This window comes from Schistocerca americana, chromosome 1 (assembly GCF_021461395.2).
Source record: "Schistocerca americana isolate TAMUIC-IGC-003095 chromosome 1, iqSchAmer2.1, whole genome shotgun sequence".
Taxonomy (NCBI): domain Eukaryota; kingdom Metazoa; phylum Arthropoda; class Insecta; order Orthoptera; family Acrididae; genus Schistocerca; species Schistocerca americana.
In genome coordinates, this window is record NC_060119.1 from 1046114798 (window position 1) to 1046137963 (window position 23166).

General features: G+C 41.6%; 1 protein-coding gene across 1 annotated transcript in view; it reads left to right on the forward strand.

Annotated features, from left to right (window-relative positions):
- The first annotated feature begins 235 nt into the window (after positions 1–235).
- Positions 236–23166, forward strand: part of LOC124616915 — a 379961-nt gene continuing 357030 nt past the window's right edge. The window contains exon 1 of the mRNA XM_047145223.1: positions 236–370. The gene's annotated coding sequence lies outside the window, so the exon portion shown is untranslated. The remainder of the gene's footprint in view (positions 371–23166) is intronic.

Consider the following 23166-nt stretch of genomic DNA (forward strand, 5'->3'; position numbering starts at 1 on the left):
GGTTTTGACCTTTCCCTTCGCTCGGGACATTTGCAGAAACAACGAAGCGGCAGCGATGCGAAGACGTTCGCAGGCAGGACATTAGCGACTGCCCCGAGGCCGATTGGCAGCACCGGTATCATGTGACTCAGAGGCCCGGCCAATCGGTGTCCGAGCGGCCGGCTGCATGCGAGGCAGAAATCTAACACTGTGCGTCTGCGGCTAAATTTAGCGGACGCCGACGCCCCTACTCCCGCGCTCCGAGAACAGAGCCTCCCACGTCCTCTTGTAATCTAATGGGAAGCGAAGAGGGCATAATTCGAGATTTTTAGTCCCTCGCGGCAGAGAAGCGCACGAGCTGTTCGTCCACCGCCGCCGCCTGCTCTGAAAGGTAAGGGCCGACCACGCTCTGCGGACGCGCTACGTCTCGTTCCAGTGCTGCCAACTGCGGCGCGCCGCGACACGCCACGCCACGAGTGGGGGTACGCTAGCCTCTGACACACTTTGTATTAATAATGTTCTCAAAAATAACCAGCTTTCCCCGTTATGTGGCAAATGTTTTTCCTAGACTCCGCGGTTCCGAAAGAATAGCCCATCTCAAGGATTTGGGTCAAGACTGCGTGCCTTCTAGATACCGTGGCGCTGGCTACACTTCCCTCCTTTTTTTCTCCTCTCCACGCCAAGAATGCTACGCACCATTTCATGATTCCCAAGAGGTATCACAGCGTGTGCATTGAGCACTATCGTACTATCAAATTTTCAGTGACACACAACCACAATTGAATGATTAAGACTTTGTTTAATTTTATACGTCTTTTCGATGCGATGTTGTATCCATTATAATAATGAGTCCGCTGTTACCAGCTAGTGATACTTCCCTCCACTACACACTGTTTTAGATTTTAGATTTCAGAGGAGGAAACAACCAGATTTAATTGAATAATAGGTTAAGGTGTTGCAGTTGTCTTTGTGCGAGCGCTATCAAAATAAATGTAATAAGTTTTATATGTACTTGCGACACGATGAGCAATCGTATATTAGCTGTAAAATTTCTGTGATACGATGAGCTCGGATTAGAAGCAATAGCGCAAGTAGACACGTTTACAGCGTATCTTTGATTGTATTTATTCTAAATATAATTGCCAATCTTGATACACAATCATCGGCGTAAGCTTCGTTATTTGTAACGTAATTCACGCCCGACTCGTCCGCAACAAAAGAACATAATTAGCTAAGCTTGAAGACAGTTGGCGACCGCTATTTTAGTCCTTGTTTGTTTCATTGTTTTACTTGGAATGTTAGCCTCAACGTATCATTAGCTCCTGAATCACCGTACTAAACGTGATATATGGTTATGGCTTTCCTCTCAGTCTTCTCTCTCTCACTTTCTTTTCGTCTTCGTGTGTGTGTGTGTGTGTGTGTGTGTTTGTCGTGTGATCGTGCGTTTGTGAGTGTATTTTTTCTTTCCTTGTGCATGCTGAGTTAATGGTTTAGCCTCCACTTTCAGTCCTTGTAATGCGTTTCCAGATGTTCTACAACACAGTCGCGTTTACGCAGTTGCTCTGTATTGGCCATAATAGTACTGGACAACTTGTAAGATCACAGATTCAATATGCTAATGTTAGTTAACATGATGACAAAAAATAGATTTTCAGATATCAGTATGGAATCTGGAAACTCTGGAAATTATCTGATGAACTCTGAGAACAGTACTGAAAATTCTAGGCAGGATACACGTTATATAAGGGGCTGTCAAATGAAATCGAGTCAGATGGAAACAAAATAAACTATTATTTAAAAAGTAGTCCCCATAATTGTTAATACATTTATTCTACCATGAGGCAAGACGGTCAGTGCCTTCATGGAAAAATGCTTGCGGTTGCCTTCGGAATCCTGATCCTACCCAAGCGTGCGCATCCTTCTTCGAAATCAAATCGACAGCCACGAAAGTCTTTCTTCCGGGCTCCAAAAATATGGAAATCGCATGTGAAAAGATTGGGACTGTGTGAATAATGTGTAAGGGCTTCCCAGTGGAACTTCTGAATCGTAGTCGAAAGAATCGTGGCAAAGTGTCCCTTATACATCATGTGCAGTTTAGGTATTGGTATGTAACGAACAGTGTATTAATTTTTTACTATATGTATTGGTGCCGAACTACATATAATAAAGAGAAATTGCTTTCTGTAGCCTCTCTTCACTTATCTTTAGTGCAAGAAAAATATTTTTCCTGTTGGTTTTGTCTTGAAACACTGTTTCGTTAACAAAGAATGAAAGCGGCGCTTCTGAGTTCACTGGAGGATATTTCTGTGTTTCCAGGTCTCCTTTATTGTAGGAAGTTCCTCATGTTTCAGCCAGAAAACAGCAAAGACCTTTCCTAGTGAGGTGGCGCAGTGGTTAGATTATGGACTACTATTCGGGAGAAAACTGTGTTTCGATTACTTTCCAGCCATCCACAACTGGATTTCCTTTGTTTTCTTCAATAACTTAAGGCAAAATATTGGGGTGGTTTCTATGAAAACCTTAGGCTGATTCTCCAATTTGTCCAAAGCGAGCTTGCGTGTCTATTTCTGTACTTATACCTAATAATCAGTTTAAGTTTCTACAAAAGATTTAGGATTTTTTTCGTATCGATATGTCTGTGGTTAACTGCAAATGTCAATCAATAAAGGCCTTATTTCTCTGTGGATAATAGTCAGACAACAGAGGACCGATCACTTCTCTTACCTAGGCATAGTGAAAAATGACAAGTTACACCATGGTTTGGAGTCCACTTTAACCGCAGCTCCCATCTGTCATTGGTTGGATAAGTCAGTTCAAAGTCGGAGGAAGACAAGAGGATGCCTTTTCCTATAAGTCTGTGCCTCTGGAAATCGTGGTGTTAAAAACTAACGTACATGTTAGGGGCAAGTCTGGTTTACTCCGCAGAACATGTAAGTTTATTTACCAACCCTGAATAGTTCTGCGATAATTGCTGTTATTTTGTATTTGTACACAACTACTAAACAGGACTTGGAAATGCGCACATAATAAGTCGTATAGTGTACAAATTATTTCTGTCTGTTCTTGATCTTACTTTGTCTCTATAGTTATAAAGCACCAGTCTTCAATAAATGTGACACTTGTCGAGAAATGGTCCAGAAACTGTTGTTCAACAGACATTAAATCATTATCGATGCTAAACAAAAGAAGTTTAATCTCGACATTTTTCAAGATTTAGATAATCTGTTGCTTACACTGGATGTTGGTTGTCAGGCGTATTTTCTCTGATGTTTTGGCAGATATTTGCAATTTAGTTCTTGGAATGTGAAGATGGAGTCAGACCAAACAAATAATGCTCATTATCAGAATGAGATTTTCACTCTGCAGCGGAGTGTGCGCTGGTATGAAACTTCCTGGCAGATTAAAACTGTGTGCCCGACTGAGACTCGAACTCGGTACCTTTGCCTGCAGAGTGAAAATCTCATTCTGGAAACATCCCCCAGGCTGTGGCTAAGCCATGTCTCCGCAATATCCTTTCTTTCAGGAGTGCTAGTTCTGCAAGGTACGCAGGAGAGCTTCTGTAAAGTTTGGAAGGTAGGAGACGAGGTACTGGCAGAAGTAAAGCTGTGAGGACGGGGCGTGAGTCGAATGGGCAAGTAAAATTCAAATTTAAAATTCATTTTACTTGGAACAGGAAACAAGTCGACGCTTTTACGTCGATGCTGGACGTCGCATGAAAGACATGGCTATCAGTATTTGTCTGGGGTGACTCTAGCTACACGTTACAAAAACCAAATTGCCAATATCTGCCGAAACACCAGAGAAAATGTGCCTGGTAGCTGTTAGGAGAGACACCCTGTACGCTAATATACACATACGTGTGTGTGTGTGTGTGTCAGCGCTTCCTCTCAATTACAGTGTAAGCTGGTACCATGGCTTGGAATCTGTTCTGCAAAGCTATCTGGAATGCCATAAATATGAAGAGAACCGCGAATCTTACTGACATGATAAATACAGTGGCAGATCAGCACCACAGAAAATGGGTTTATACGAGAGTGTAAATTGTGGACTAGACGAAGAGGCGCGCCAGAACGGTCACGATGTGAACGCTGAGATTTTCTGACACTCGAGTTGTAGAGGTACTTAGAATCAAACGGAATACATTTCGTCTTTACTAGCAAGTGACAGATGCAGTGTTTAAAACTGACTTTTAGAATACGAAAGATTTACGCGCGGTGCGTTTATAGCTCATTGCAATGTATGCAGTAAAGAAGCTCATTTTGTCTGCGCAACACTGTTTACTGCAAACCTGCAGAAGTGTTATGAGAAAACTGAGAGTCAAAGCTACAGCAGATTTAAAACAATAAATTTACTATACATCTCCCTAGGACGATTCGGAGCGCAATTCAAAACGTGTGGTTAGTGAATAAGCAGACAGTCGCCTGCTGCGAAGAACCTGGTCTGTTGGGGCGCATGGCGGGCAACAGACAACGCGAATCAGCTTTTGCTGTATGTTGTCTTTTCCTCGAGAGTTTATTTATCGGATTCAGATATATATATATCTTTTGGTAAACGAGCTATGAAGGCTTTCCAGTTAAGTGGTTAACTGCAGAAGTCAGTTGCACGAAATAACTGATCGTCCTGTAGAGCGAATAAGAAAGGAGGGGGAAGGAGCCTCAAAAAAATTCAAGAAACATTCTGATGAGGAGACTTTTAACAGTTTGATGAAAAGTTAATTTTGAAGCGGTCCAAGTTGCTTTATTTAGCTATCTTATGAATCTGAAATGAGAAAGCAATAAAACTGCACTGTACTTCTGGGACACGAATGAAGAATGAGACCTACAGCAATGAGATCAGTCGTGTAGTGTGTCCAAAATCCTCTTCGACCGTCAGAATAAAAATAAAGGTAATTTGAACGACTTATGTTACATATGTTACAGTGGGCAGTCTGTGTTTGATATCAATGTGAATGATGAAAGAAAATTATGAAAGCTTATAATTCGATAATACATGCTATGAGAATAACGATACGATACTCCTATGCTCGTATATATACTTGTGTCTGACACTCTCCTTACGGGGTAGCCTACATACACAATGTGATCAAAAGTATGCGGACACCTGGCCACGTTCGTGGCGCCCTCCATCGGTAATTCTGGAATTCAATATGGTGTTGGCCCACCCTTAGCCTTGATAAGAGCTTCCAATCTGGCAGCCATACGTTCAGTCAGGTCCTGGAAGGTTTCTTGGGACATGACAGCCCATTATTCACGAATGGTACACTGAGGAGAGGTATCTATGTCGGCCTGTGAGGCCTGACACGAAGTCTGCGTTTCAAAACATCCCAAAGGTGTTCTATAGGATTCAGGTCAGGACTCTGTGCAGGCCAGTCCATTTCAGGGCTGTTATTGTCGTGTAAACACTCCGCCACAGGTTGTGCATTATGAACAGGTGCTGCTTGATCATGTTGAAAAATGCAATCGCCATCCCCGAATTGCTCTTCAACAGTGGGAAGCAAGAAGGTGCTTAAAACATCAATGTAGGCCTGTGCTGTCATGCCACGAAAAACAACAAGGGTGCAAACCCCCTCCATGAAGCCAGCCAGGGTGGCCGAGCGGTTCTAGGCGCTACAGTCTGGAACCGCGCGACCACTACGGTAGCAGGTTCGAATCCTGCCTCGGGCCTGGATGTGTGTGATGTCCTTAGGTTAGTTAGGTTTAAGTAGTTCTAAGTTCTAGGGGACCGATGACCTCAGAAGTTAAGTCCCATAGTGCTCAGAGCCATTTGAACCATTTGAAGCCTCCATGAAAAACACTACCACTCTATAATACCATCGCCTCCGAATTTTACTCAGAAATGGTTCAAATGGCTCTGAGCACTATGGGACTTAACTGCTAAGGTCATCGGTCCCCTAGAACTTAGAACTAGTTAAACCTAACTAACCTAAGTACATCACACAAATCCATGCCCGAGGCAGGATTCGAACCTGTGACCGTAGCGATCACGCGGTTCCAGACTGCAGCGCCTAGAACCGCTCGGCCACCCCGGCTAGCCCGAATTTTACTGTTGGCACTACACACACTTGCAGATTACGTTCACCAGACATTCGCCATACCCATACCCTGCCATCGGATCTCCACATTGTGTACCGTGATTCGTCACTCCACACAACGTTTTTCCTCTGTTCAGTCGTCCAATGTTTATGCTCTTTACACCAAACAAAGCGTCGTTTGGCATTTATCGGCGTGATGTGTTGCTTATAAGCAGCCGCTCGACCATGAAATCCAAGTGTTCTCACCTCCCGCCTAACTGTCATAGTACTTGCAGTGGATCCTGATGCAGTTTGGAATTTTTGTGTGACGGTCTGGATAGATGTTTGCCTATTACACATTACTACCCTCTTCAACTGTTGGCGGTCTCTGTCAGTCAACAGACGAGGTCGGCCTGTAAGCTTTCGTGCTGTACGTTGTTATCGCGAAACCTTACAGAGCAAAATTTTGAAACCCGGTAGTAAGTGTTTGTACAATAGTTTACTGTCTCACGATCGCTTCAATTTACAGGGTGATTATAATTAAAGTTAAACCTTGAAACCGCTGTAGAAATACCACTGGTCAGAATAACGTCAAATTGCAACGGAATATTATCGAAGAAGGGGAAAACGTATGGCAGAAGAAAAATAAATAGTTGCAAGATGTAGCAATAGACGGCGCCTTTAAGCGTCATAATTTAATAGTGATCGACTACAAATGACAAATGAATCATACAACAATGCCTAAGGTGTACGTTTGACGTTAAACAAACTGTACTATTCAATGTGCATGAGTGTACAGGTGTGATACTGTTTTACGTAAGCCCATCCACCACGGCAAGGTCATGTCACATCGGATGGGAAAAATCGGTTTTTAATTGTCCTGAGGCCAAAAACCGCATACAAATCATCAATCAAGATAAAATCGGATTATTAATTTCCGTGTAACTGGCGCAAAACATGTTCAAAATACTGTCCACCGTTTTCTGCAACAAGTTGAAATCGAGAAACAGCATGTTCCACAACTGATCGAAGTGTTTCCGGGCTCACGTTCAGAGTGTGTTGCGCATTGCGTGCCTTCAATGCTGCTAAGTTTGCAATCGAAACACTGAACACAACATCTTTCAGATAGCCCCACAGCCAGAAATCACACGGCTTAATAGCAGGTGATCGGGACGGCCAGACTGTAAGGAAACAGCGGCTGATAATTCTAGCATTTCCGAAATAACGCTTCAGTAGCTGCTTAACAGCATTTTCAATGTGCGGAGGTTCGCCATCTTACATAATAATGATCCCATCCACGGTATTGGAGAGCTGGAATGACGTAGTTGCCCAAAAGACACTCATAGCGCTTACCAGTGACGGTACAGGTAACAGGACCGGAAGCACCTGTCTCTTCGAAAAAATATGGCCCTATGATAAATGATGCCGAAAACCCCACCACACAGTGATCTTTTCAGGTTGAAGTGGTTCTGGTTGATTTTCGTGAGGATTTTCCTTTGCCCATATTCGACAATTCTGTGTACTGAGATATCCTGTCCGATGGAAGTGGGCTCCGTCTGTACACAAAATTTTCCACGGCCAATCATTGTCGACTTCCATACGAGCAAGAAATTCTAAATCAAAGGTCTCTCATGCTGGCAGGTCAACAGGAAGCAACTCGTGCACATGGGTAATTCTGAATGGATCGCAAAGAGGGATGTTTCGTAGGATTTTACGCACGGTGCTCGCCGGCATGTCCAATGTTCGGATAATTCTCCGTGCACTACACGTTTGCACACCACCACTCGTCTCCTCCTGTATTGCTGTCGTCACTGCTTCCACTGCCGCAGAATCAATTCATTTCCTCCCTCTACCAGGTCGAACACCGAAAGAACCCGTCTTTTCGAATTTCCGAATCATTTTCTCCAGACCCACGGCAGTCATCGGACCAACACCTTTTATCAGAGCCGTCAGTGTCCGGAACTCCTACAGAGCAACGTGTGCACAGTCATCATTCTTGTAATACAGCTTTACAAACAGAGCGCAATCCCGCATTGAGACAAACATGACGAACGTCGCAGACGCGAAAGGAGGAAAAGCCGTGTACCTGGCGTTTTTATACCAACTTCAATTGCTCGTGCGCATGATACGTGTTTTCATTTACGTATTGGGACACATACAGAGCCTTCTATTGATCAATTTTCACACTATTTTTTTCTTCTGCCTTACGTTTTCCCCCTTCTACGATGATATTCCGTTGCAATTTGACGTCGATCAGACCAGTGATATTATTTCTACAGCGTTTTAAAAATTTAACTTAAATTATAATCAATTTGCATATAAAACTAAGAAAACGGTAGTAAGCTCGTACAATTCTCCTGCGTCTATTGTATACCTTTCGGAGGGACTGTTACAACGGGCGGTTACGCGGTAAAGAGTCATTTTTCACTCGCCCCACACTCGACTGGAGCAGGAGAGAGAGAAACGTATTTAATATTTGTGTTAAGTACCGTAAGCCATGCACTGTACAATGACTTTCGATATACACTGCCGGAAAAAGATAATACACCTGGAAAGAAGATGTCGATTTTGATCTGGTGACGGCGTATGCCACCTGGGGGATAGTAGATGTACTGATCCTGGTTTCAAAAATGGTTCAAATGGCTCTGATCACTATGGGACTTAACTTCTGAGGTCATCGGTCCCCTAGAAGTTATAACTATTTAAACCTAACTAACCTAAGGACGTCACACACATCCATGCCCGAGGCAAGATTCGAACCTGCGACCGTAGCGGTCGCGCGGTTCCAGAATGTAGCGACTAGAACCGCTCGGCCACCCCGGCCGGCGATCATGGTTTCCATGTCGTCCGCCAACAGCGTAGCGGCATAGCGACCAGAGCGATTATCGAATGCTCACAGCCAGAAGACTCGGTGTGGTGTAAATGTGTGAAGTAAGCAGGCAACAATGCCACGGTGATACATTCGTGCTTCCCACAGCCAACTGAGGGAGTTTGAAAGGGGGTCAAATTGCGGCCCAGCGAGTGAAGCTACAGTTTCACACTGGTAGTCACTTGTACAAGAGTTCCTTCTCACAAACATCCGCGAATATTTGGCGACAGGAAAAATAGCAGGAACTTCATGCGATAAGATATGCAACAGACAATAAAGTGTGTGAATGACGTATTACTAAATGCGAGAACATTCTTGATATCAGTCCACGAACCCTGTACCTGTATGTCAGTTTCAAACTGCACCCTGAAAGTGAGTATGCCCCATCACATACAGACAGTTTTTGCGTTATAATTTAGAAAATTACCGGTATTGTCATTGTCAGGTTTCCTGCTAAGTGCAGAGTGAGACTGTCTTACAAGTTCCACGCCGACGTCGGATTTCGGGCGTTTTACAACTCAGTTTGATAAATTCGGTCATTTCCTACAGCATGGCCGTCGGAAAGTTACGACGGGTTTGTTTAATTTTTCGAACTGTTTTAACATGTTATTGGCAGCTTGCTGATGTGTCGGTAGAAATAGATAGTCAAGTATTGTGCTGTGATGTTTCTCAGTTACATTAAATTCTGCACAGATAGAAACAAAGATGAGGGAAGTTCATAGGAAACTGCATTAGCACTTGAAATAATTTATTGCTGATAAAATGAGTTTCAACAGAGTCGTAAGCTCGATGGGGAAAATATTGACACCCTCAGCAGACGTCATTCTACTAACGTGTAACACCACCCCTAGCCTTGATAATGAACGGACTGGATTCGGTTAAAAAGTGAGTCTACAAGTTTCTTCGTTTGTGGTAGGGACAGCAAGGGAGTGCAACACTGCACCCGAGAACGAGGTACCGGCTGTCTCGGCTTTTCTCAGTACTACTCGGAAGTACTCGGCGAAGTGAGAATTTAGCGTTCCGGTGCTCCATTTTTTATTCGCCACGACTTTCTTCAGATCTGCATAATCGTGGTGTCAGGCGTGTTAATCCTTCGCTATTTGTTCGTGATAAAATAGAAGACCACAGGTCCAGTGGCTGTTTGCAAAAAAAAAGAGACACTCTAGCAATCTATGGTCACAAGCCGTCGAAAATGAATGGGAATGACGAAAGAGCAGGATTAGAATTCTAAATATCTATTATGCGACATACAGTCACATAATCGATGGGTACCACAAATGCAACGCCTTTACAACACTATTTGCAAAGAATTTTCAGGTTTAGTTGACAATGAAAAGAAAAGCAACGATCGGCGAATAGGGTTCATTGTCTGTCCTGTGCATCAAGAAGCACTTCGTGCTAAATTTTCAGACATGAAGCACGTGATGAAACTAGTGATACGGATAGTAAATTTTCTGAAGTCGTTCCCATTTTTTCCATTGTCAATTGCAACAGTTTGCGGTGGAATAGAGCGAAGAGTATGGGGATTTCTTAAATGACTGAAAAATGAAATGTGTGGTTAGCGCCGCTCGTCGGGTAAACCGGTCCCCGGGTGCAAGTCTTTTTTAGTTGGCGCCACTTCGGTGACTTGCGCGTCGGTGGGGATGATACGACGACGAAGACGTCTCAGCACCGAGTCCCTGAGCGGAGAAAATCTCCGACCCAGGAATCGAAGCCGGGCCCCTTTGCATGGCATTCTGTAGCGTAGACCACTCAGCTATCGAGGCGGTCTATATGTTACTCAAAGTACGTTGCTTAAGTCAAGGGACATGGCAGCTACGATTTTTCGATTTAAAACGCGATATTGTTAAAGTCATGAAGGAAATATAAGAGCAGGAAAGAAAATTAGAACATCTGGAATGAACTGCAGACCTCGCATTTTAAGTGATCTTGACTGCGCAGTGTCGACAGTAAGACGTTGCAACCTGAGAAACAACTTATTTCTGATTTGATGGGGACGCATTTAAAAAGAAAATCCCATTGAGGAAGGGATAAATTCTGACAAAAGCAGCACCCACTTCCCTAAGGTCACTGGCATTTCAAAAAATTATGACCTTGAGAACAATTACAAGGATAGTTTTCTAAAGATTTTGAAGTTAATGGCAGTCTTACATCTATTTCCTAGCTGCTTTCGAGAACATTTGCCGTTTCATTTGAAAGTGCCTGTTTGCATGTGCACGTGCAGACAGAACTGGTTAGCGTGCATTGTAACTCCCGTTCAACAGACAAATTATGGATATCTGAGGAACCATGAGCACTTATTTATCTTCGTTAGTGTGAAATACATCTCTTCCACTGAGCAAGTGCGCATAGCTCCTAAGGCACTCATTTTAGAGCCCATCTTTACTCGACATTTTTTCTTGTTTTGCTCCATACTGCCACCTGTGGAAGTTGCCTGTCCTACAGTTTAGCAACAACACTGCCGGTACATTGTTCATTGTCAGTGGTACCAGAACGATTTTCGCTTGTAACTTTCGACTCGTTCGTTTCTGTACCAGGGACCCTAACCTCAAACTGATGCATATATCCTTGTCTATCGTTCTTGAAAGATTGTAACATTATCAGAAAATCACCCTGTACGTACATATGTTAAGGTGCTGGCGCCTGTAGCTTTTACGCTCGGAAACGTCGTTAGATGACGTTTGCGGACTTGGTTTCTTGCGTAAAACTTGGTCTACTAAGTCTCCTCGACAGCCTCTAGAAGTATGTAACATGCATTACGAAACACCCCGTAGATTTTGACGTTGATACCTACGTCCCAATATTTTTAAGTACACTATTGGCCATTAAAATTGCTACACCACGAGGATGACATGCTACAGATGCGAAATTTAACTGACAGGAAGAAGATGCTGTGATATGCAGATGATTAGCTTTTCAGAGCATTCACACAAGGTTGGCGCCGGTGGCGACACCTGCAACGTTCTGACATGAGGAAAGTTTCCAACCAATTTCTCATACACAAAAAGCAGTTGACCGGCGTTGCCTGGTGAAACTTTGTTGTGATGCCTCGTGTAAGGAGGAGAAATGTGTACCATCACGTTTCTGACTTTGATAAAGGTCGGGTTGTAGCCTATCGCGGTTGCGGTTTATCGTATCGCGACATTGCTGCTCGAGTTGGTCGAGATCCAATGACTGTTAGCAGAATATGGAATTGGTGGGTTCCGGAGGGTAATACGGAACGCCGCGCTGGATCCCAATGGCATCGTATCACTAGCAGTCGAGATGACACGCATCTTATCTGCATGGCTGTAACGGATTGTGCAGCCACGTCTCGATCCCTGAGTCAACAGATGGGGACCTTTGCAAGACAACAACCATCTGCACAAACAGTTCGACGACGTTTGCAGCAGCATGGACTATCAGCTCGGAGACCATGGCTGCGGTTACCCTTGACGCTGCATCACAGACAGGAGCGCCTGTGATGGTGTACTCAACGACGAATGGCGCAACGTCATTTTTTCGGATGAATCCAGGTTCTGTTTACAGCATCATGATGGTCGCATCCGTGTTTGGCGACATCGCGGTGAACGCACATTCGAAGCGTGTATTCGTCATCGCCATACTGTCATATCACCCGGCGTGATGGTATGGGGTGCCATTGGTTACACGTCTCGGTCACCTCTTGTTCTCATTGACGGCACTTTGATCAGTGAACGTTACATTTCAGATGTGTTACGACCTGTGGCTCTCCCCTTCATTCGATCCCTGCGAAACCCTACATTTCAGCAGGATAATGCACAACCACATGTTGCAGGTCCTGTACAGGCCTTTATGGATACAGAAAATTTTCCACTGCTGCCCTGGACAGCACATTCCCCAGATCTGTCACCAATTGAAAACGTCTGGTCAATGGTGGCCGAGCAACTGGCTCGTCACAATGCGCCAGTCACTACTCTTGATGAACTGTGGTATCGTGTTGAAGCTGCAAGGGCAGCTGTACCTGTACACGCCATCCAAGCTCTGTTTGACTCAATGCCCAGGCGTATCAAGGCCGTTATTACGGCCAGAGGTGGTTGTTTTGGGTACTGATTTCTCAGGATCTATGCACCCAAATTGCGTGAAAATGTAATCACATGTCAGTTCTAGTATATTTGTCCAATGAATACCCGTTTATCATCTGCATTTCTTCTTGGTGTAGCAATTTTAATGGCCAGTAGCTTATGTCTGTCTGGTATGAATGGCTGCCACTCATGTCAGTATTTTTACTGGTTTTGTGTATCACCAGACTTTTGTAGATTTTACTTGAGCTAACTAAACTTAGTTGCTTACACCACTATTTTTCTATTTGTAACAGATTTGAAGATGGCGATGGCCAAAACCAGTAATTGTGAAATGTACAATTTTTGTGACCAATACGAACCTTTACAAATAAACTTGCTTAAGATTTGGAAGGTCCCGTGACCGCCTGCCACTAGTTCTAGCCAGCTGCAGCGCTCCAAAGCGAACAACATGCTCCTTTAAGGGAGCTCACTCTTTTTTAGTCCGATGTACTTAAGAACGCTGTAGATTTGGCACGTTCCTTTAGCTCGTTTAATTTCTCTTGAAGAAATGACCTGCAAAATTCGTCGTATTGTGGTAGAAGATCGTCGCATTAACATTCCTGAGATTTTTGAGGGAGAAGTCATCTCATTTAACGGGTACGTGACATCTTGGATGAAGTTCTGTTTACGAAGAGGCTGAGTGTGCAAAGTGTGCGTCTGTTGGCTGCAGATCAGAAACTGTAAACACGAGACTTTCAAAACAATGGTTTGGAAAATTTCAGGTATGACCAGAGGAAAACTCGCCTGCCTGACCTCTTTCTTGAGATGCCGTATTCTGCCTGTCACACGACAGAATAACTGGATAATAACTGGGAGCATAGGAGGAGTTACACCTCCTTAAAAAACCTTGGTCCATCTGGCTTGGCCGCTACTACCTTGTAATGGCCTCTTGCCAGATTACAGTGAACTCTGCACTGGTCTCTGAGGCGAATGCGACCAGGAAGTCACAGATAAGGCTCTCAGATATTAAAGAACGGAAAACCATCACACTATCTCCTCCTAGTACTTGTAATTCTGTGTTAAAGATGCCTAATGAAATACATAACGTATCGAAGAACTAGAATCACTGGGCACGTATCACGACGTCAGCCGTTGCGAAAAACTGTAGATGAAGGATTGGTGGAAGAAACGAACGGCGGGGGCAACTAAACGTGGTTTTGTAAGGCAGATCGTTGACTATGGGCTGTTCATGATATTACAATATGATGGGGATAGCTAGGATCATGAAAATGGAGAACTATATGGGGAAGTCAAATAAAAACAAGACAGATGGAAGTTAACGGTTTATTGTTTTGAAGCGGTCCCTCATGTTGCCAATTTTGTTTCGACTATGCCACAGAAGTTTCGGTAGGAAGCTCCAACACATCCTCCATTTAGTCCTGATCTCTCCCCATGCGATTTCCACATTTTTGGAAGCCTAAAGAAAGCCATTCGTGGCAGCCGATTTATTTCACACGAAGAGGTGCACGCCTGGATACAATCATGGTTCCGAGAGCAACAACAAACATTTCTCCATTAAGCCACTGACTGTCTTGTCTCGCAGTGCGATAAATGTATTAACAGTTGTGGTGATTACTTTAGAAATAATGAACGATGTGTTTACTTTTTTCCATAAGTATCGGTTTCATTTGACTGCTCGTTATACATCACCAAACACTGGGTAGATGGCCGTAAGAGCTACAATTTGAAACACACCTGGCGTCGTTGTGTGACTGTAGACGAAATTATGCAGCAACCATTACAGCATGGAGACAAAACGATCGCGAAAGCGGTGGATCTGTGACGGTGAGTGTGCACAGAATGTGAAAATACCTTATTCTGCGGAAAAAGTAATGACGAATGTTTCTTCGTTCTCGCTGGCTAACACCGTCATTGACCATTAAGAAAACGACAGAACCATGATTGACTCTTATTAAACAATCTTAACAGACTATTTATTCAGCAACGTGGTGAAAAGAGCTACCAAGATTAACATGCAGCGAGCAGCACTTCAAAATGCTTACTATCCGCTCTATCCACCAAATTAGACTCCGTGTGACGTTCTTCTACCTTAAGAAACTGGGTAAGTTGAAAGAAATTTTCGTCGAACTCGGAGCTATCTTTGCTGTGGGCGGTATTTTTTAAAGTTAAACATAAATTTATTGATTGAGGGAACAACAAAACCTGAAATGTCGCTTGTCTTGCTGCAAATAAAATCAATGAAAAGAAATATTTTGTTTTTTTGTGTTTAATTATTAACCCTTTTTTCACTTACCTTGTCGATCCACCCTTGTAGATAGTATTCAGTACCGATCTCGATTATCGTTCATTCATTCTTGCTTCAGAGTTAGCGTTGGTTCTCGCGCGACTTTCAGTGAAAGCAAAAGTGTCATTAAAATCTACGAACAAGATGCTATTGAACTGTGAACAACCAACCCTATTGATAGTAAATCTCACACCTGCATATATATAAAGAATTATTGCACTAATATTTATATAGACTTTGCTTATTCACTTCTCCGCTATCAGTTAATCACCACTCTCACAGCATGGTTAAGCCATGCTGCATAATCAATGAAAATAATGTTCTATATTTAGAAATGAAGTTTTCATGTAGAAAGAAACTTTCCCTTTCACTTTCGTTTCTGAATCTGGGAAATAATTTGATCCCGCAAACGCCTGGCATCTTCAGGCATTGATCCACTGAAGAAACGACTGCGTTGAATGATTATAAAGACTGTTAATCCAATTCATATGAACGGCAGATTGAACAGGGCTTCTGGCAATTTACCCCGACTCTTCCCACAGAACTTGCCAGAATTCGTGGTTGTCTGTCTAAAGAGCAGACGTCACTGACGAAAATACCTGCTGGCAATGCCCTGTTAAGTTAACTTGCCAAGTCCACCATTGTCTGGCACGTTCAAAGAATGTACCGCCTTCTGCTGGAAGTTCCCGGTAAATGGTTATCTGCGTCATTCAGTAATGAGTACGCGTCTTTCCTGGTGTTGCAGCTTTCACAACCATTAGTCTACAAGCATCTGCAATAAATGTACAAAACGAGACTAAAGACAAGTGAAAATTTGGATATAGACCGTTAAGTGCCCGTGTGAAAATAGGAACAGACATTACTGACTAAAGAGGATACTGGAAAAGTTCCGAATCGAAACAGCGAAACGCACCTGGTGACAATAAATGAAAAATTAAGCAATTACACTCAGATCAGTTTCTTAACCTTAACGCTGTAAATAATAACTGCGGAAGACGGCTCTGCAACTATAGATAACATTGTGTGTTTCCAAATACCATTATACTTCTTACAACCTGTGAGGCAAAGAATTTGTTTGGAAATTTAAATAACCGATATGGTCTAATAGTGCCTGAAAACTTTCACTAAAATCTCATCGATAAAAATAGCAACAGAAAAACACTGTCATTATTTGAAAGATTCAGCCATTTGAAGGTTCCTAAGATGAGAGAGGATTGTAGTTCCTCGTTGATCTTTAGTGGAAACATTGGAAAAGATACGACAGTCCTTCACATATATGCTGTTACGAAATCTAAATTGACGATTTCACTGCATCCACAACACATTTTGCCTAAAAACCATAAGAGGAAAATAGCAGAATCTTGGAACAAGTAAAAACTGTTATATTTATTTATGGAAAATCAGTTTCAATCAAGCAATCATCTTCATTGACAGTAGGAATGAATATGCATCAGACTGAAATTCACTTCTATTTCTTTTTTTTATTTTAATATGCTCAATTTCTTCAGATGTAGACCTAGCTGTTTCATTAAGGAACTGCAAGAATCCAGTGCATGTATAATACAGTTGTATTACTTATGGATTATATGTTACAATTTCTTTCCGCAGAATACTTCTCTGATAACTATAACAGTCTACAGACACCTCTAACAAACTCTCAGCTATTTAAAAGAAGTCTCGGTGCATTACTGAGCTACCTGTCACACAAGAAGAAACATTACATTGTGGAGATTTCAATGTATTTTCTTAAAAGATATGGACAGAAAAAAATGAACTGGAATCATTATTTAGGTGTTTCAAACTAATTTCAGCAGTCAGTATTCCAACTCTGTGCAGCAAGATAGCAGAAACCTGACTGATAACATTTTTGTAGACTGTGCTCAGGTTGAAACAATTAATGTGCTGCCTGTTGTTAATGGACTGCTTGACCATGATGCACAATTAATAAAAAAAACAATATGGCACCTTACTGTCCTGAGGCAAAATGGTTCAAATGGCTCTGAGCACTATGGGACTCAACTTCTGAGGTCATTAGTCCCCTAGAACTTAGAACTAGTTAAACCTAACTAACCTAAGGACATCACACACATCCATGCCCGAGGCAGGATTCGAATCTGCGACCGTAGCGGTCTCGCGGTTCCAGACTGTCCTGAGGCAGTTTCATACAAAGACTGAGGCTTGTTAATGAGAACAGGATACAATGCTTTAAGAGTAAGCTAAAAGAGGTCGTATGGGAAGGCAGAAAAAGATGCTAATGACAAACTCAGTTTCCTCCATGATAAAACTGTGTCGGCACTTGATAGTTGATTTCCTAATAAGTTATCCAGAAGATGCATTAAAAAATCAGTTAAGTGCCAGAGTAAGACAAAACCTGACATTAGGTGCATACTACAAAAAATGCTGCAGTATTTAAGGAAAGTCGCTAAAATGTCCAGAAGCATGTCCATCCTGTCAGAAGTAAGTAATGCAGATAATTAAACTATATGGAATATTGTAATATGCGTGAGCTGGCAACCAGACAGTGCACAGGATACCATAAGAGTTAAACTAAAGACCAATTTTGCAATAGGTGATTCACAGGTTGAGTACTTTTGACAATCATTTTCTAAAAGTGTCATTAAAAATAGGATTAAATGGTTCAGTTGAAGGAGCAAGAGAATATGCTAAAAATGTCATTACACAATACATTAAGCAACTAGAAGTAACGCCAACATCTTTCATTGAAATTAATAGAATTACAAAAATTCTAGGAAACAAAAGCTCATGTAGTGTTAATGGAATTTCAAACTAATTCTTAAAAACTGTTTCAACTGAAAAAGTAATGTTCTTAGTGATATATGTAATGTGCCACTGACACAGCGAATTTTCAGACAATTAAAATTTGCAATTGTTAATCCTCTTCACAATAAAGATGGCAAGACACACTTACACAATTATCATCCATTTTGCTTACTGACCTTTTTTGCAAAGTAGGAGTAGTCTTGCTCATAAGTAGAAACAATTTACTTGACAGCACAATTTGTATTCCATAAGGAATATTTCCAAGGTGTTTGTGTACATCATGGTTTATGGAACTGGTTATTTTATGCACAACTAGATCGAATCACACTTACCATATAACAAAATGCAAAAAGTTGCACAGATGATTTAAATAATGGTGGAAGGGGGGAACATTTTAGCTTCTGGGGAGAAACTGGAAAGGGAGTCCCACAGGGTTCAGTTTAAGTCGACTCACATTGCTTATAAATGTGAATGACCTTCCACTTAATATTCAACAAGTAGAATTGGTACTTTTTGTAGATGATACTAGTGTTACAATAAATCCCATAAGAGAGAAAGCAACAAAAGAGATTGTAAATGTCAAAGAATTATTAAAGAAAAACACTATATTCAGTTCTGTACAACAAAGAGAGTCATACCAACAATCGATATAGCACATGAGCAGAAGTCAGTAAATAGGGTAGACTACTTTAATATTTGGGTGTACCTACTGAGGAAACTTGAACTGAAACAAACATATTACAGAGCTTCTCAAAGAATTAAGTTCAGCTGCTTTTGCTCTTCATATAATTACTAATATTGAAAATAAATAAATTAACTTCCCACATTCTTTGCGTATTCCCATCCTATAACGCCTTTTTCTGGGGTAACTCATCACTTCGAGAGGAAGTCTTGTTTGCAAAATAGTGAGCAATAAGAATAATATGTGATGCTCATCTGCAGATGCCATGAAGGTAACAAAACAAGGGGCTTCGAATTTTAACTTGCTATCGCAATATGTATATTTACTAACGAAATTTGTCATAAATAATCCATCACAATTTATAAAGAACAGTGATGTCCATACCTACAACAATAGAGGGATAAATGACCTTTATTTCTCCTTATTAAAGCTGTCAGTGGCTCAGAAACGAATTCAGTATACAGCAGCAAAATCTTTTTATCATTTGACTGTTACTATAAAATGTCTGGCAGTCGCAAAGCAAGTTTCAAGAGTAACTTAAAATCATTTCTCGAGGACAATTCATTCTCTTGTATTGATGAATTTCTATTTAAAATTGTAAACCATAAAAAATACCTGTTTTTAAGTGTAGTTGCATGAATAGAGCTAAAAAGTAATCAATTCATTAATGTTAACACTAATCATGCATATATACCCTGTAAACTGATTCGTTCTGCATCATTTGGACAAAAGAATCGTTAAAAAGGTCTGTGTAATATGTAACTAACTATTCCAGTTGGGAAATTTAATTAAATCTCTGATGTTTATTTGGACATTACAAAACAGATGCCTTTTGGCCAAATGTACAGAAGCAAAGACTTCAAAACGTTATTTTACTCGTGACAATTGCATTAGTTGAGTCTATGCTTTAGCATGAACATTTTAAAGTTTGACAATCCACATGGCTTTCTTTGTTTTACCAGCCTTCTTTCACATTGTCCACAAGCAAGGGGATAGAAGACATCGTAACTTAGACATTTCTGAGACAGTTACCACTGACTACATACACTTCTTTGGATGTGGTAGCTTCTAAGTGACATTGCTCTACTGATAATAAAAACAAATATCAACTGAATGGTTGTCAGTTTGTGGTAATACTTTGGCCATACAGTATAGTTAACTCTATAACGAACAGCCAATTTTCAATTTGGTGACTAACGAAAACTGCATAGAATAATAGATGCATGTGTATAGGACACACACTATAAATATCTATACTGTGTATTTTATGCCTATACGCATATCTGATTATGATAAAATGTCCGAGCTGAGCAAAAAAAAAGACTCCCTAGAAATTACGCAGGATTTTTTTTAGAATTATTGTTTGAAAGTAATCAAGGCACTTAAGAAAAACTTAGTCATTTGAGGGAAAATTGAAATATTTCATGAGCAACTGCTACTAGCTATGTAAATTAAAAGTCAAAAGTTCATCTCTTCAAAGCCCAGCTATTTTAAGTATGAAAAGTTACATTGGTGTATCAGTTAACGTTCATAATGGATTGTTTCGAATTAAACACAACATTCACGACATTTAAAGAAAAATGACACTAGCAAATCAAATGCTACTAGGGTAGCAGAGTACGTGTGGCGTGCACACGGGGGTTTTTTAGGTTAGAGGGACCCCCCCCTTGGGCGAAACGATAAAATACCTGACGGCTTACCAGAGAGGACATTATCATCGTTGATAAAGAACGTCCGTCCTCAGAGACCAAAAACAGGAAAAGTTAACGTAATATTGGTAAACTGCAGGAGTATCCAGGGCAAGGTTCCTGAATTAGTATCTCTTATTGAAGGAAATAGTGCGCATATAGTATTAGGAACGGAAAGTTGGTTAAAACCGGAAGTGAACAGTAACGAAATCCTAGACACAGAATGGAATATATACCGCAAGGATAGGATAAACGCCAATGGTGGAGGAGTATTTATAGCAGTAAAGAATTCAATAATATCCAGTGAAGTTATTAGCGAATGCGAATGTGAAATAATCTGGGTTAAGTTAAGTATCAAAGGTGGGTCAGATATGATAGTCGGATGCTTCTATAGACCACCTGCATCAGCAACCGTAGTAGTTGAGCGCCTCAGAGAGAACCTGCAGAACGTCGTGAAGAAGTTTCGTGATCATACTATTGTAATAGGGGGAGACTTCAATCTACCAGGTATAGAATGGGATAGTCACACAATCAGAACTGGAGCCAGGGACAGAGACTCTTGTGACATTATCCTGACTGCCTTGTCCGAGAATTACTTCGAGCAGATAGTTAGAGAACCAACTCGTGAAGCTAACGTTTTAGACCTCATAGCAACAAATAGACCGGAACTTTTCGACTCCGTGAATGTAGAAGAGGGTATCAGTGATCATAAGTCAGTGGTTGCATCAATGACTACAAGCGTAATAAGAAATGCCAAGAAAGGAAGGAAAATATATTTGCTTAACAAGAGTGATAGGGCACAAATCGCAGAATATCTGAGTGACCACCATCAAACGTTCATTTCTGAGGAAGAGGATGTGGAACAAAAATGGAAAAAATTCAGAAACATCGTCCAGTACGCCTTAGATAAGTTCGTACCGACTAAGGTCCAAAGCGAGGGGAAAGATCCACCGTGGTATAACAATCATGTACGAAAGGTACTACGGAAACAAAGAAAGCTTCATCATAGGTTTAAGAGTAGTCGAATCATAGCTGATAAGGAAAAGCTGAACGAAGCGAAAAAGAGCGTAAAGAGAGCAATGAGAGAAGCATTCAACGAATTCGAACATAAAACATTGGCAAACAATCTAAACAAGAACCCTAAAAAGTTTTGGTCATATGTAAAATCGGTAAGCGGATCTAAATCCCCTATTCAGTCACTCGTTGACCACGATGGCACCGAAACAGAGGACGACCGAAGAAAGGCAGAAATACTGAATTCAGTGTTCCGAAACTGTTTCACTGCGGAAAATCGTAACACGGTCCCTGACTTCAGCCGCCGCACGGACGCCAAAATGGAAAATATTGAAATAAACGATATCGGAATTGAAAAACAACTGCTATCACTTAGTAGCGGAAAAGCATCCGGACCAGACGAGATACCCTTAAGATTCTACAGTGATTATGCTAAAGAACTTGCCCCCTTTCTATCAGCAATTTATCGTAGATCGCTGGAAGAACGTAAAGTACCTAGCGACTGGAAGAAAGCGCAGGTCGTTCCCATTTTCAAGAAGGGTCATAAATCAGATGCGAATAATTATAGGCCTATTTCGCTTACGTCAATCTGTTGTAGAATAATGGAACATGTTTTGTGTTCTCGTATTATGACGTTCTTAGATAATACAAATCTCCTTCATCATAACCAACATGGATTCCGCAAACAGAGATCATGTGAAACTCAGCTCGCCCTATTTGCCCAAGAAATTCACAGTGCCGTAGACACTGGCGAGCAGATTGATGCCGTATTCCTGGACTTCAGGAAGGCATTTGATACGGTTCCGCACTTACGTTTAGTGAAAAAAATACGAGCTTATGGAATATCGGACCAGGTTTGTGATTGGATTCAGGATTTCCTAGAAGAAAGAACACAACATGTCATTCTTAACGGTTCAAAATCTGCAGATGTAGAGGTAATTTCGGGAGTACCGCAGGGAAGCGTGATAGGACCTTTATTGTTTACAATATACATAAATGACTTAGTTGACAACATCGGTAGCTCCGTGAGGCTATTTGCAGATGACACGGTTGTCTACAAGAAAGTAGCAACATCAGAAGACTCGTACGTACTCCAGGAGGACCTGCAGAGGATTAATGCATGGTGCGACAGCTGGCAGCTTTCCCTAAACGTAGATAAATGTAATATAATGCGCATACATAGGGGCAGAAATCCATTCCAGTACGATTATGCCATAGGTGGTAAATCATTGGAAGCGGTAACGACCGTAAAATACTTAGGAGTTACTATCCGGAGCGATCTGAAGTGGAATGATCACATAAAACAAATAGTGGGAAAAGCAGGCGCCAGGTTGAGATTCATAGGAAGAATTCTAAGAAAATGTGACTCATCGACGAAAGAAGTAGCTTACAAAACGCTTGTTCGTCCGATTCTTGAGTATTGCTCATCACTATGGGACCCTTACCAGGTTGGATTAATAGAAGAGATAGACATGATCCAGCGAAAAGCAGCGCGATTCGTCATGGGGACATTTAGTCAGCGCGAGAGCGTTACGGAGATGCTGAACAAGCTCCAGTGGCGGACACTTCAAGAAAGGCGTTACGCAATACGGAGAGGTTTATTATCGAAATTACGAGAGAGCACATTCCGGGAAGAGATGGGCAACATATTACTACCGCCCACATATATCTCGCGTAATGATCACAACGAAAAGATCCGAGAAATTAGAGCAAATACGGAGACTTACAAGCAGTCGTTCTTCCCACGCACAATTCGTGAATGGAACAGGGAAGGGGGGATCAGATAGTGGTACAATAAGTACCCTCCGCCACACAC